This window comes from Juglans microcarpa x Juglans regia, chromosome 3D (genome assembly GCF_004785595.1).
Source record: "Juglans microcarpa x Juglans regia isolate MS1-56 chromosome 3D, Jm3101_v1.0, whole genome shotgun sequence".
In the NCBI taxonomy this organism is placed as follows: Eukaryota; Viridiplantae; Streptophyta; class Magnoliopsida; order Fagales; family Juglandaceae; genus Juglans; species Juglans microcarpa x Juglans regia.
Genome location: NC_054598.1, coordinates 9,175,046 through 9,186,934, shown reverse-complemented (window position 1 = coordinate 9,186,934; position 11,889 = coordinate 9,175,046). Strand labels below are relative to the sequence as shown.

The following is an 11,889-nucleotide window of genomic DNA, read 5'->3' as shown; positions in this document are numbered from 1 at the left end:
TTTTTTTTTTAAAAATACATGTCATAATATTGATATTTTTTTGGACAAAAATTGTTATGTAAAGTCATTTTTGTATATTTTTTATCCATTCAATTAATGTATTTGACTGTATTATTTTTTTAATATAAAATAATTGAAATTAATTAATCATATTAATGAAGTACACAAAACCGATTATATACAGTAGAACTTTTTTTTAAAAGTAAGTATATTTAGTATAATATTAATATTTTTTTCTAAAAGAAAGTACTAATATTATTAAAAGGGATATCTTGAACAATTGTTGCAAAAAGTTTCAAAAATAAAATTATGAAAACAAGCCAGTAGAGTTCAATCCATTGATCTATTGCCCAAAACTCAACAAAGGGACTGTCGTCGTGACTCGTGGGTGGTTGCATGAAACTCACACACGTATCCGTTTTCAACATCGTTCATCATAATTTGAAGATCAAAAGCTTTTGGTTCCACCAGCAACATGCAGGCCAAAGGTGTTCTAGGCACATTAGATCAAGCTTCAATCATCAGTGTACTACAAAAACAAGGAAAAAAATTAAGAAGTTTTGAGAATTTTAAAAATTTCATGTCTACCTCTGCATTCAATTATCCTCTAGATATAAGAATTGTTTCATCTCATCTCATTATTACAATTTTTTCAAATTTTGACACAAAATATAATAAATAATTCAATTTTTTTAAATTCTAAAACAATAATAATATTAAAAAATAATATTTTAACAATATTTTATTCAACTTTCATATCAATTCATCTCACTCGTCTCAACTCACTATCCAAACTGTACCTTAGGTCTCGTTTGTTTTCGCAGATAAGATGAGATAAATTGATATTAAAGTTAAAAGTTAAAAAAAATATTATTAAAAAATAAATTTTTAATATTATTTTTATTTTGATATTTGAAAAAGTTGAATTTTTTATTTTATTTTGTGTAAAAATTTGAAAAAATTATAATGATTAGATGATATGAGATGAGTTAAGAAGAGTTGTGAAAACAAACTAGACGCACCTTAGTCTCTTTGAGGTGATGCCATTAATCTTAAAACTTTTGTTTTGTAGGTATTAATGAACTACGTTATTGAATCGTAATTTAAAAGTATAATGATTTATACAAGTAGAATTTACTACAAAACAGTAAAGAAAAACATTTTATTTTATAATGTGACCTAATTTTTTTATGAGTAATTCTATATACAACCGTGAAGTACGAAAATGTCACGTAATCGCTTTGAAAAAAAGCGGGGTGCGTTAATAAAAAATTAATTTTTTTCATGTAAATTTAATATTTTATTCACTTTTTTCAAAGTGATTACGTAGAAATTATACAATTCACAGTTGCAAATATATATATATTTATATATATATAAAAGATCCTTGCGTACGTCGTGCTTATCGTTACTCTATTTCGCATAAAAAACTTCCATTTACGTGCTACTCTCTTCCCTTTCAAAAATAGCTACTCGTGTCACAAGTTTGATTCCCCTCACCCAAAACTCAGCCATTTCAACCCCACCATCACATACAAAATGCACCACCTTATTGTCTGTAGTCACCACGTGGAACATTTCGGGTTCATCGGCATCAAATTTCCTCTTCCTCCGATTCCATCGGAATGCATCACTTGGTCCAACCTCAGCACCCTTACAAATCACATTTCTCTTGTTTGATTTTATTAAAGCAGCATGTTCATCACAGCTCCTCTACTGTAATTCATCAAGATAATCAAGATCAAGTTGATAGTACTACTATAAAGACATCTAACCTGCAGCCTCATGCACTCGCAGTTTATGATAACGCTCCCTTCAAACTACCAGAAAAAGTCCTCTTGTAATTAAGTCTTTGTGTCCTTTTATGTAATTGTACAGTTTGTTACGTAGTTGTAGCACTCAGATGAATATTCTTTTTTATCTCTGACTTGTCAGAGTTTGTTATTCTTTGATGTACATAAACCAGCACCTATTTCCTCTTGTGAGCAATCGATATAGTGAATGAATTGAATTCAGAAAAGTTCTCTCTCTTTCTTTCCTTTTCCAGTTAGTTGTTCTGCAATTTAGTTTTATCTACTATTCTTACATGGTATCAAGAGACAGGTTTTTCTGAGAATTTTCAATGGAAACACCTATTTCAACAGATACATCCATTTCAAAAGATGCACCCAAACCCAACACATCCATTTTTCTTAATTTCACTAACATTATCAATCCTTATAGACTTGACCATGGAGATAACCCCTCCCTTCCTTTGGTTCCAGATCTTCTTACTACATAAAACTATACTATTTGGTCTAGAGCCATGTGCAGGGCTCTGTGTGCCAAGAATAAACTTGGGTTTATAAATGGCACTTTGTCCAAACAAATAGACCCAAAAGACCCTTTACATGAAGCCTGGGAAAGATGTAATGACCTCATTGTGTCTTGGCTTCACAACTCTATCAACCCAGCCCTCAAATCTAGCATCATCTTGGTGGATGATGCTCAGCAAATCTAGACTGAACTCAGAGATAGATTCACTCAACAAAATGGCCATCGCATCTTCCAGCTGAAGAAATCCTTGACAAGTTTGCAACAAGACAGTGACTATGTCATTGTCTACTTTGGTAAGCTTAAAACCTTATGGGATGAACTTATCATATATGAACCCATGCCTAATTGTACCTGTGGTAAGCTTGCTGTCTTATATGATAGATATAAGAGAGATTGTGTTATACAATTTTTCATGGGTTTTACTGATACTTATAATGTGACCCGAGATCAAATCATGCTCATGGACCCATTACCTCCCATCAATAAGATCTTTTCCATGATTCAACAGCAAGAAATGCAACATTTGATTCTCTCTGGAATACCATCCCCTGAATCCATGGCTCTTACTGTCAAACAACCTCAATTCTCCTACAAACCTTTTTTCCAAATCATCTCAACCACCAAAGAGTGAGAAACCTTATTGTACCTATTGCAAAATTTCTGGCCACTTGCTTGAAAATTGTTTTAAGGCTGGAAATGCTCAGCCACCAACCTGCACACACTGTCATATGACAGGACATATAGCAGATAAATGCTATAAACTACATGGCTATCCCCCTGGCCATAAGTTACATGAAAAATGTAAGCAACCTGACCTTCCCTATGCCAACATGACATCCCTTGAGCCAGAATCACCATCAGATACTCAGCCTACTTTTACCAAGGATCAGTACCAACAGATTTTGTCTCTATTGCAGTCAAGAGAAGCTTCCATTGCCACTCATTCAGTCAACACTTCCATGAATGGTACTTCCCTTTCCTTCACTTCCTTCACTCACACACACCAATCAACAACCCATTTACCATGGATCATAGACACAGGTGCTACAGATCACATGATCTGTAGCATCTCCCTCTTTTCCTCCATTTCCTCTTGTGTCTCTTTTGTTGTTAAATTACCAGATGGAACCACAGCACCTGTCACACATATTGGCACTGTGCACATCACTAATACATTAACTCTTCACAATGTATTATATGTTCCATCTTTTCATTTCAATTTAATCTCAGCAACCAAACTGACTACCTCTATTTCTTGCTGTTTTGTTTTTCTTTCACAATCATGTTTTATTCAGGACCTTTTGTCATGAACCACGATTGCATGAGTGAGATGAAGGATGGACTCTACAATTTGCTTACTGCTTCAGTGTCTCCTACTGCCCTCATTGATTATTTCTCTACTTTTCTACACAAACATATTTCTGTTTCTGCTATTTCCAAAAGTGTAGATTATATTTCAGATATTTGGCATTGTAGATTGGGTCATACACCCATTTCCAAGCTAAATGTAATTCAAGATACTTCAATTCAGAATCACACCTTTACTATTTCTCATAATAATCCTTATCATGTGTGCCTCATTGCTAAACATCATAAGCTTCCTTTTCCAATAAGCAATCATCAAAGTAAAACCATGTTTGAACTCATACATTGTCACATATGGGGTCCCAATTCCCTTGAATCATATGATGGTCACAGATTCTTTTTAACTATAGTAGATGACTTCTCTCGGACCACTTGGATTTATCTGCTCAAGGCTAAATTAGACACTAGACAATGCATCAAGTCCTTTTGCAATCTAGTTAATACACAGTTTCACACAAAGGTTCAAATACTCGGAAGTGACAATGGCCTTGAATTTCAAATGAAAGAATTTTTCCATAAAAGGGGAATCATCCATCATAGAACTTGTGTAGAAACACTCCAACAAAATGGGGTTGTTGAAAGAAAACACTAACATCTTTTAAATATAGCTCGAGCTCTGAAAATACAATACAATCTTCCCAATAAATACTAGATTGATTTTGTTCTCATTGCAGCATATATTATTAATCGAGTTCCAAGTTCAATTCTGTCCAATAAGACCCCCTTTGAAATTCTTTTCAACATTCCCCCCACATATTCTCATATGAAAGTGTTAAGGTGTCTTTGTTTTGCTTCCACCCTTTCACAAAATAGGAAGAAATTAGACCTTCGAGGCAGGATATGTGTTTTTCTTGGTTATCCTTTTGGGGTAAAAGGATACAAGTTACTTGACCTTAACACTCAAGCAGTTTTTCTCTCTCGAGATGTCACATTCTATGAGCATATATTCCCCTTTCATCATTCCCTTCCACCTCTACATACCACCATTCCATTACCAAATAATTTCTTACCCAGCCCAACTTCCAAACCCACTTCCTCTTCACCCCCATCATTTTCTTCTTCTGCTCCTTTACCTATCCCATCCCTTTCCCCACCCTTACAGACTCCTAATCCTACAACCTCTCCCTTTTTGCCTCTTGAACCTCCACACTCCTGTCTTTCTCCTAATCCTAATTCTAGTTTTGCTTCTCCATCACCACTCAGAAGGTCAACCAAAACAAGGACAACTCCTCAATACCTTCAAGATTTTCATTGCAAGCAAGCATCCTTCATTTCACCTTCACCATCCAAAGCCATGACATCAGGTACCTTTTTCCCTCTATCTCATTTTATTTCTTATGATCGTTTGTCACCAAAGTTTTCCTTATTTTCCAATTCCATTTCATCTACTCAAGACCCACAAACCTATAGACAAGCTGTCAAAGACCCTGATTGGTGTAAGGCAATGAAAGCAGAAATTGATGCACTAGAATTCAATAAGACCTGGGTTCTCACTGACCTGCCTCATGGTAAAATCCCAATTAACTGCAAATATGTATTCAAAACAGAGTACAATTCCAATGGTACTATTGAAAGAAAGAAGGCAAGACTAGTTGCCAACAGATTCACTCAACAAGAAGGAGTGGATTACCATGAAACATTTTCTCTAGTGGTTAAAATTGTCACAGTCAGAACTATTCTTACTTTGGCTGCCATTAATGGATGGCATCTTCATCAATTTGATGTCAACAATGCATTCCTCAATGGAGAACTTTAAAAGGAAATTTATATGAAAAGACCTCCTGGCTATCAAAAGGGCAACCCAGGACAAGTTTGCAAGCTGCTTCGAAGTCTCTATGGACTTAAGCAAGCTTCAAGACAATGGTATAACAAATTCTCTACATCCATCATTTAGTTTGGTTTTAAACAGTCAAATGCTGATTATAGTCTTTTCACTTGCATCAATGGTGCTACTTTCACAGCTTTGCTTGTTTATGCAGACGACATAGTGGTTGCAAGCAACTCACTTGAATCTATTTCCACCTTAAAATCCTTCTTGAATCACCATTTCAAAATAAAAGACCTTGGCCATTTAAGGTACTTTTTAGGCATAGAAGTTGCTAGGTCCCCTCTTGGCGTTCATCTCTGCCAAAAAAAGTATACCCTTAATATACTTGCTAATTCAGGACAATTAGCATCCAAGCCACTTAAAATTCCCATGGACCAAACCACAGATTAAGCAAAACCACTGGCTCTCCATTATCTGACCCAACTCCATACAGACAACTTATTGGCAGGCTCCTCTATCTTACCATAACTAGACCAAACATCAATTATCCCACTCAAATTCTCAGCCAGTTCATGGAAAAACCCACTAATGTTCACCTTGTTACAGCTCATAAAGTTTTAAGGTACCTCAAAAATGCCCCTAGCCAAGGTATCTTGCTATCCTCCCATTCCTCCATTCACTTAAGAGGATACTGTGACTCAGATTGGGCATCATGCCCTGACACCCGCAAGTTTGTTACTGGTTATTGTGTTTTCATGGGTAATTCCCTCATCTCATGGCGCTCAAAGAAACAAACCGTGGTCTCCAAATCCTCTGCTAAAGCAGAGTATCGTGCAATGGCTTCCCTCTCCATTGAGATCACCTGGCTGAGGCATCTCCTATCTGACCTTGCCATTTCTCATCCTCAACCTGCTGACATGTACTGTGATAATCAGGCTGCTCTTCACATAGCAGTTAATCCCGTCTTGCATGAGAGGACAAAACACATAGAGGTGGATTGCCATCTCATTCGAGATCAAATTCTTGCAAAACAAATCAGAACAACACATGTCTCTACAAATTCATAGCTAGCTGATATTTTTACTAAATCTCTTCCTTCATACATTCTTTGCGCTCACTTATCCAAGATGGGAATAGCTAATATCTATTCTCTATCTTGTGGGGGGATATTAGAGCATCATGTTCATCACAGCTCCTCTACTGTAATTCATCAAGATGATCAAGATCAAGTTGATAGTACTACCATGAAGACATTTGACCTACAGCCTCATGCACTCGCAGCTTATGATAACGCTCCTCTCAAACTACCAGAAAATGGTCCTCTTGTAATTAAGTCTTTGTGTCCTTTTATGTAATTGTACAGTTTGTTACGTAGCTGTAGCACTCAGATGAATATTCTTTTTTACCTCTGACTTGTCAGAATTTGTTTTTCTTTGTTGTATATAAACCAGCACCTATTTCCTCTTGTGAGCAATCGATATAGTAAATGAATTAAATTCATAAAAGTTCTCTCTCTTTCTTTCCTTTTCCAGTTAGTTGTTATGCAATTTAGATTTATCTGCTATTCTTACAGATTTCCCCCACCTTAAAATCCCAACATTCCCTACCATACTCAGTTTTTTTTACCATGAGGAGCTCCTTTACCACACTTCATGTGCTTCATTACATGAGTCCCGCCCAGCACTAACGTCCGCACAAGCTCATCCATTATCACACGCTCTACTGCTGTGTCTTTTCCTGATCCATTTTTCCTTGCCAACGACAGCGCAGTCTCATGTCTCTCGTTCTCAACGTCGCATCTTGCTCCACAAGAGATCAAGAGCTCGCACACCTTGCCATGGCCTCCCATGGCTGCCAACATCAGTAGGGTATATCCATCGTCGTTTAACTCATTAAGATCGTAGCCCCTAGTCGTTAGTTTCTCAGCAGAATTTATGTCTCCGTGGTGAGCCGCATGATGTAGAGCATAAAATCCAGAAGAACTATTGCAGACTTTTTCTAGTTCATTTTCATTCTTATTAAGCTTTCGAAAGATTCCGCTATTTTGGTTTACTTCAAATTGGCTGGCTGCCATCTCGTCTTGTTTACCATGTAGCTTTTCATCGGCCTCTGTATAAACACGTAACTGGAAAGCCTCCACATGATTCCTTACTGCAACCACTATGTTAGCTTAGAGTCCATTTGCATCATTTTCATCTAAATTAATATATTTACCCTTGATGATTTTCTTCAGAGCTTCCATATCGTTAGCTTGAATATAAACAACGGTGGAGAAAATATTGATGTGTTGCTTGATTGAACAACCTTTCCTGCTCGAATTACTTTTGCAACTCCTTGCTAGAAGCCAAGGGTCCATCCAGTTGAGTTTGCAATTGAGCTTGCACACTGACCAGATGCATTGACCAAACCAAAATCAGCACCTGTTGAGGCCAGAATCTTAAGGCACTCTGCGTTCTTATGTCTTGCACATATCATTAATGTAGTGTCTTGGAATTCGGTTCGAGAGTTAATATCACAGCCAGAACTTACCAAGCATTCAAGAACTTCTGAACGTCCAAGTAGCGTAGCCAAATGAATGGGGCGCAACTCGGATTCTGAAGTTGTTTTCACCAAAAATTCTACATCTGCCCCACAGTGTAACAGAATATTTACTGCTCTTGCATTGTTACATAGGATGGCATGGTGGATGAGAGTCCTCCCACATTGAAGTGTGTTTGGGGAGAGATGTTGGAGAAGCGTACGCAAGATTGCACCACTCGCTTCAAAATACTCCACAGCACACTAGGTTACTGGGTAAGGCTTAGCTAGCCCTGCACTCACCCGGAATTCTTCTCCTATATCCATGTCCCAGGACTAGGCACCTACTTGCACCTTGATATCTGTCCTGACGCCCATCTGTTTGCCAGTAGAAAACCATAATAGACTGGTCATACACAATCTTGATACAATTAAGTTGCTTGTGTAAATAAAATTATCCAAAAACTAAGAGTAGTGGTAAGCTAAATAACAATTTCTTTTCCTTTTTGTTTTTGGCAAGCTATCAAAATAAACATCGTGCACTAGTAATTTCAAACATATACATACTTTAGAGGGAGATTGAGCTATTGTGTGAAGAGCTTACCTGCAGCAGCAATCCTACAACAGAAACTTGCCTGCTAGCAATGGCAGCAACAAGTGCATTGCAGTCAAAATTAGTGTGCAGGAAAGGCTTCGAAGATTGAAGCAGCAGCCTGTCGGATGTATTGGCATCCAGCCCACACTGCCAATAGCAAAAAACAAATTTACTGAGCAATTTCAACTTCTCAAACATCAAGATGGACCACCATCCTCGACTCATGGAATTTCAACGTGACCCTATCTAGCTCAAGAGATGCCTTATACCGCCACAAAATCAGGATATTTTTGTTTGAATGATAGGTTGCACGAGAATTTAATATATTTGTTATCAAATCTCTCAGAAAAACAAGTGTGAATCTAATATCTGTCTTCATAAATGAAAAAGAAAAAAAGACGTTTTATTTGCAAAATTAAGTGTTCTACATGCCAACATGATAAATTTACCTTAATGAGTGCATCAATAACATTAACAAACCCTCTGCAGCACGCAGAGACAAGCTCATGCAAAGCAACTTGTGGGCGGACCATGTCAGACCGCATAAGCAGCTCTACTGTGCTGGCTACCCCTAGGTAGCTTGCCTCCAACAAAGACTTCTCGCATGCCTGCTGAGATGCCCTTACATTTATCAGCACTTCCAGAATTTCCGTATGACCCTCCCTCACTGCGACTGTGGTCGCATAGCCCCGGAACACTTTTTGGTTTACGTAAGCTCCAGTACTCTGTCAAAGCACATAAAAAATAAGCCTTTTTTAGTTCTTAATAATTGGTTTAAAGCACTGGAGCAGATCATATCGTTTACTATTTTCATTTAAAAATATCAAATTCATACGTCTAAATAACAAATACATAGAAAATTCATACATTACCAGTAGCATCCTGACAAGTTTCAAATTTTCGGAATGAGCAGTGAGGAACAGCGCGGTGACCTCAGTCTTGAACTCCTCGTACTCGACGCGAACCCCGTGAGCCGACTCATCGTGCAACACAATCTCTGCCTTCCTCGTCTTCAAGCTCACTGTTCCCATGAAGTTCACGTCCACGAGAGGATTGATGATACATTCACATGCCAGCTTTAAATCGTTGTTGCACGAAGCATCCACTAGGCGTTGCGAAACCTGATCTGCATCATAGTCAGGGGGTAAAACATGATTTTCGGCAATAAATCCGGTGCCTGAGCTAATGAACACCGTCATAGCCGGCTGACAGAGCTTTCTCCACGTAACGTATGTACGTGCATTGTTAGTCTCTGCCTCAGTGAATGGCTTCAAGACTTTTGGCTTGTAAAAGAAGCTATGACGTTGAAAAGCTATCTATCGAGGAGAGGGGGAAAGCGAAAGTGGGTGCAGCTAACCTCTCCAGCCTCTTCTCATGTATCCTACTTGTTTCTTCAGCTCGTCTTGCGGAAAAGAATCGCATCAGTTTGATACGATGTTGAATCACTTGTCCCATGCATGGATTTCTGGTTAGGTATTGCCGTATTTGGCCTGAATTTTACGCTCGGATTTATAGAACTATACATAAGTGATTTGCGTTAAGAATGATGATATTGTTCCTAAATGAGTACCAATTAGAAAGCTAGAAAAAGACATAACAAAAGCTATATATATGTGAATTGTGTAAGGTGGCTTCTGACTCGTTATTTTTCTCGGGGATCTCGCCATTCTACAAAGCCAGTTATAAAAAAGTGATTTTGCAGCCTCCACTTTATACGTTCATGAGTGGGGCTACTCTGCCACCCCACTCTTACCGTTGGGCTTACCGCCCAGCGTTAATTTTTTTTTCCTTTTTTTTTTTCACATTTTTTTAATACATTTAAATATTTTTAAAAAATAAAAAAAAATATACCAATACACTTAAAAACACTTCCTTAATCACTAAGTAAAAAATAAAAAAAAAATTTTGCCAAGCGGTCAAGTTGGGGCGGCAGACTAGTGTTTTCCATACGTTCATTGGAAGAGTAATGCACTCGTGTATTATATAAGTGTCGTGCAGTTATTTTAAAAAAAGATTAAATTTATTATTAAAAAATTAATTTTTTCATGTAAATCCTATATTTATCAAATTGATTGTACGGCAGTTATACACTCACGACTGTAACTATCATTTCTTTAATTAAAATGGGAAATGATATTGATAGAAAAATAGCTAGTAAATATTAAAAAAATATTAATTTTTTAATAATAAATTTTACTTTTTTTTAAAATAATTATGCAACACTTAAACACTCTACGATTATATATAACATTATTTATTAAAAATTTGCGCTTAAGATATGTAGGGGTCAAAACAAGACCTAGAAGTTAGTCTCGAAATAAAATCGAAAGTCAAGCTAAGAAATAAAGTTAAAAAGAGATAAGGAAAGACACTCATGCTCCTAAAATGAAATAGATTTAGACTTCTAAAAAGAAAAGGCTTCACAAGGCAAGTTTGACTTAATCATTCCAATGAAATATACCTCTATATAAGGTGGAGATCCCACAAATCCGACAATCTCTCCATAGGCTCTCCAAAGAAGCTTCATACGCCTAAACTCCACCACACACATCGACTCCAAAGGATATTCCATAAATTCTTTTATTGTATTGTGAGATATGTAAGACTATAAGAGATTGTAAAATTGAATAAATTCACGGGACAATGTGAGATTATTCCTTAACACTAGTTTATGAGATGAGTGAGATTATGCTCATGTTTATAAAGAATGAGCAATCATCTCTTGTTGAACCGGTTTTGTGGGATGAATTAAATCCATAAATTTTTTCATGGTATCGGAGCTTACCACAGAACGAATGGGACCCACTCTACATGCCCCATGACAATGATCAGAAAAAATACTAGTTTGCACGTGAGATAGAGTGTTGAGGAATAATTACGCATTGCCTGTAGATAAGGTCTTAGACATATTTATAAGAAATGAACAATCATCACTTGTAGAATCGGTTTCATGAGATGAGTTAAGCCCATTAATTTATTCATGGAATTAGAATCTGCCACAGAATGAATGAGGACCTACACTACTTACCCCATGACAAGGACCAGGACAAATACTAGCATGCACATGAGAAAGGGTATTGATGAATAATCTCACATTGTCTGTAGACAATGTCTTGGGTATGTTTATAAAGAATGAATAATCTTCTTTTGTTGAACATGTTTTATGAGATGAGTTAGGCATATGAATTTCTTAAAAAATCACCTATCATAATAAATTTCGTCTCTAAATAACTATTTGATGTAGGCATTATACCGAATCATATAAATTTCAGTGTCTCTTTTTTATTTTTTTTTATTCACTTATTTATTATTTATTTTATAAATAAAC

General features: G+C 36.6%; 1 pseudogene; it reads right to left on the bottom strand.

The window, feature by feature from the left end:
* Positions 1-1,368: 1,368 nt before the first annotated feature.
* LOC121254867 lies at positions 1,369-10,087 on the bottom strand (annotated as a pseudogene).
* Between the last annotated feature and the right edge of the window lie 1,802 nt (positions 10,088-11,889).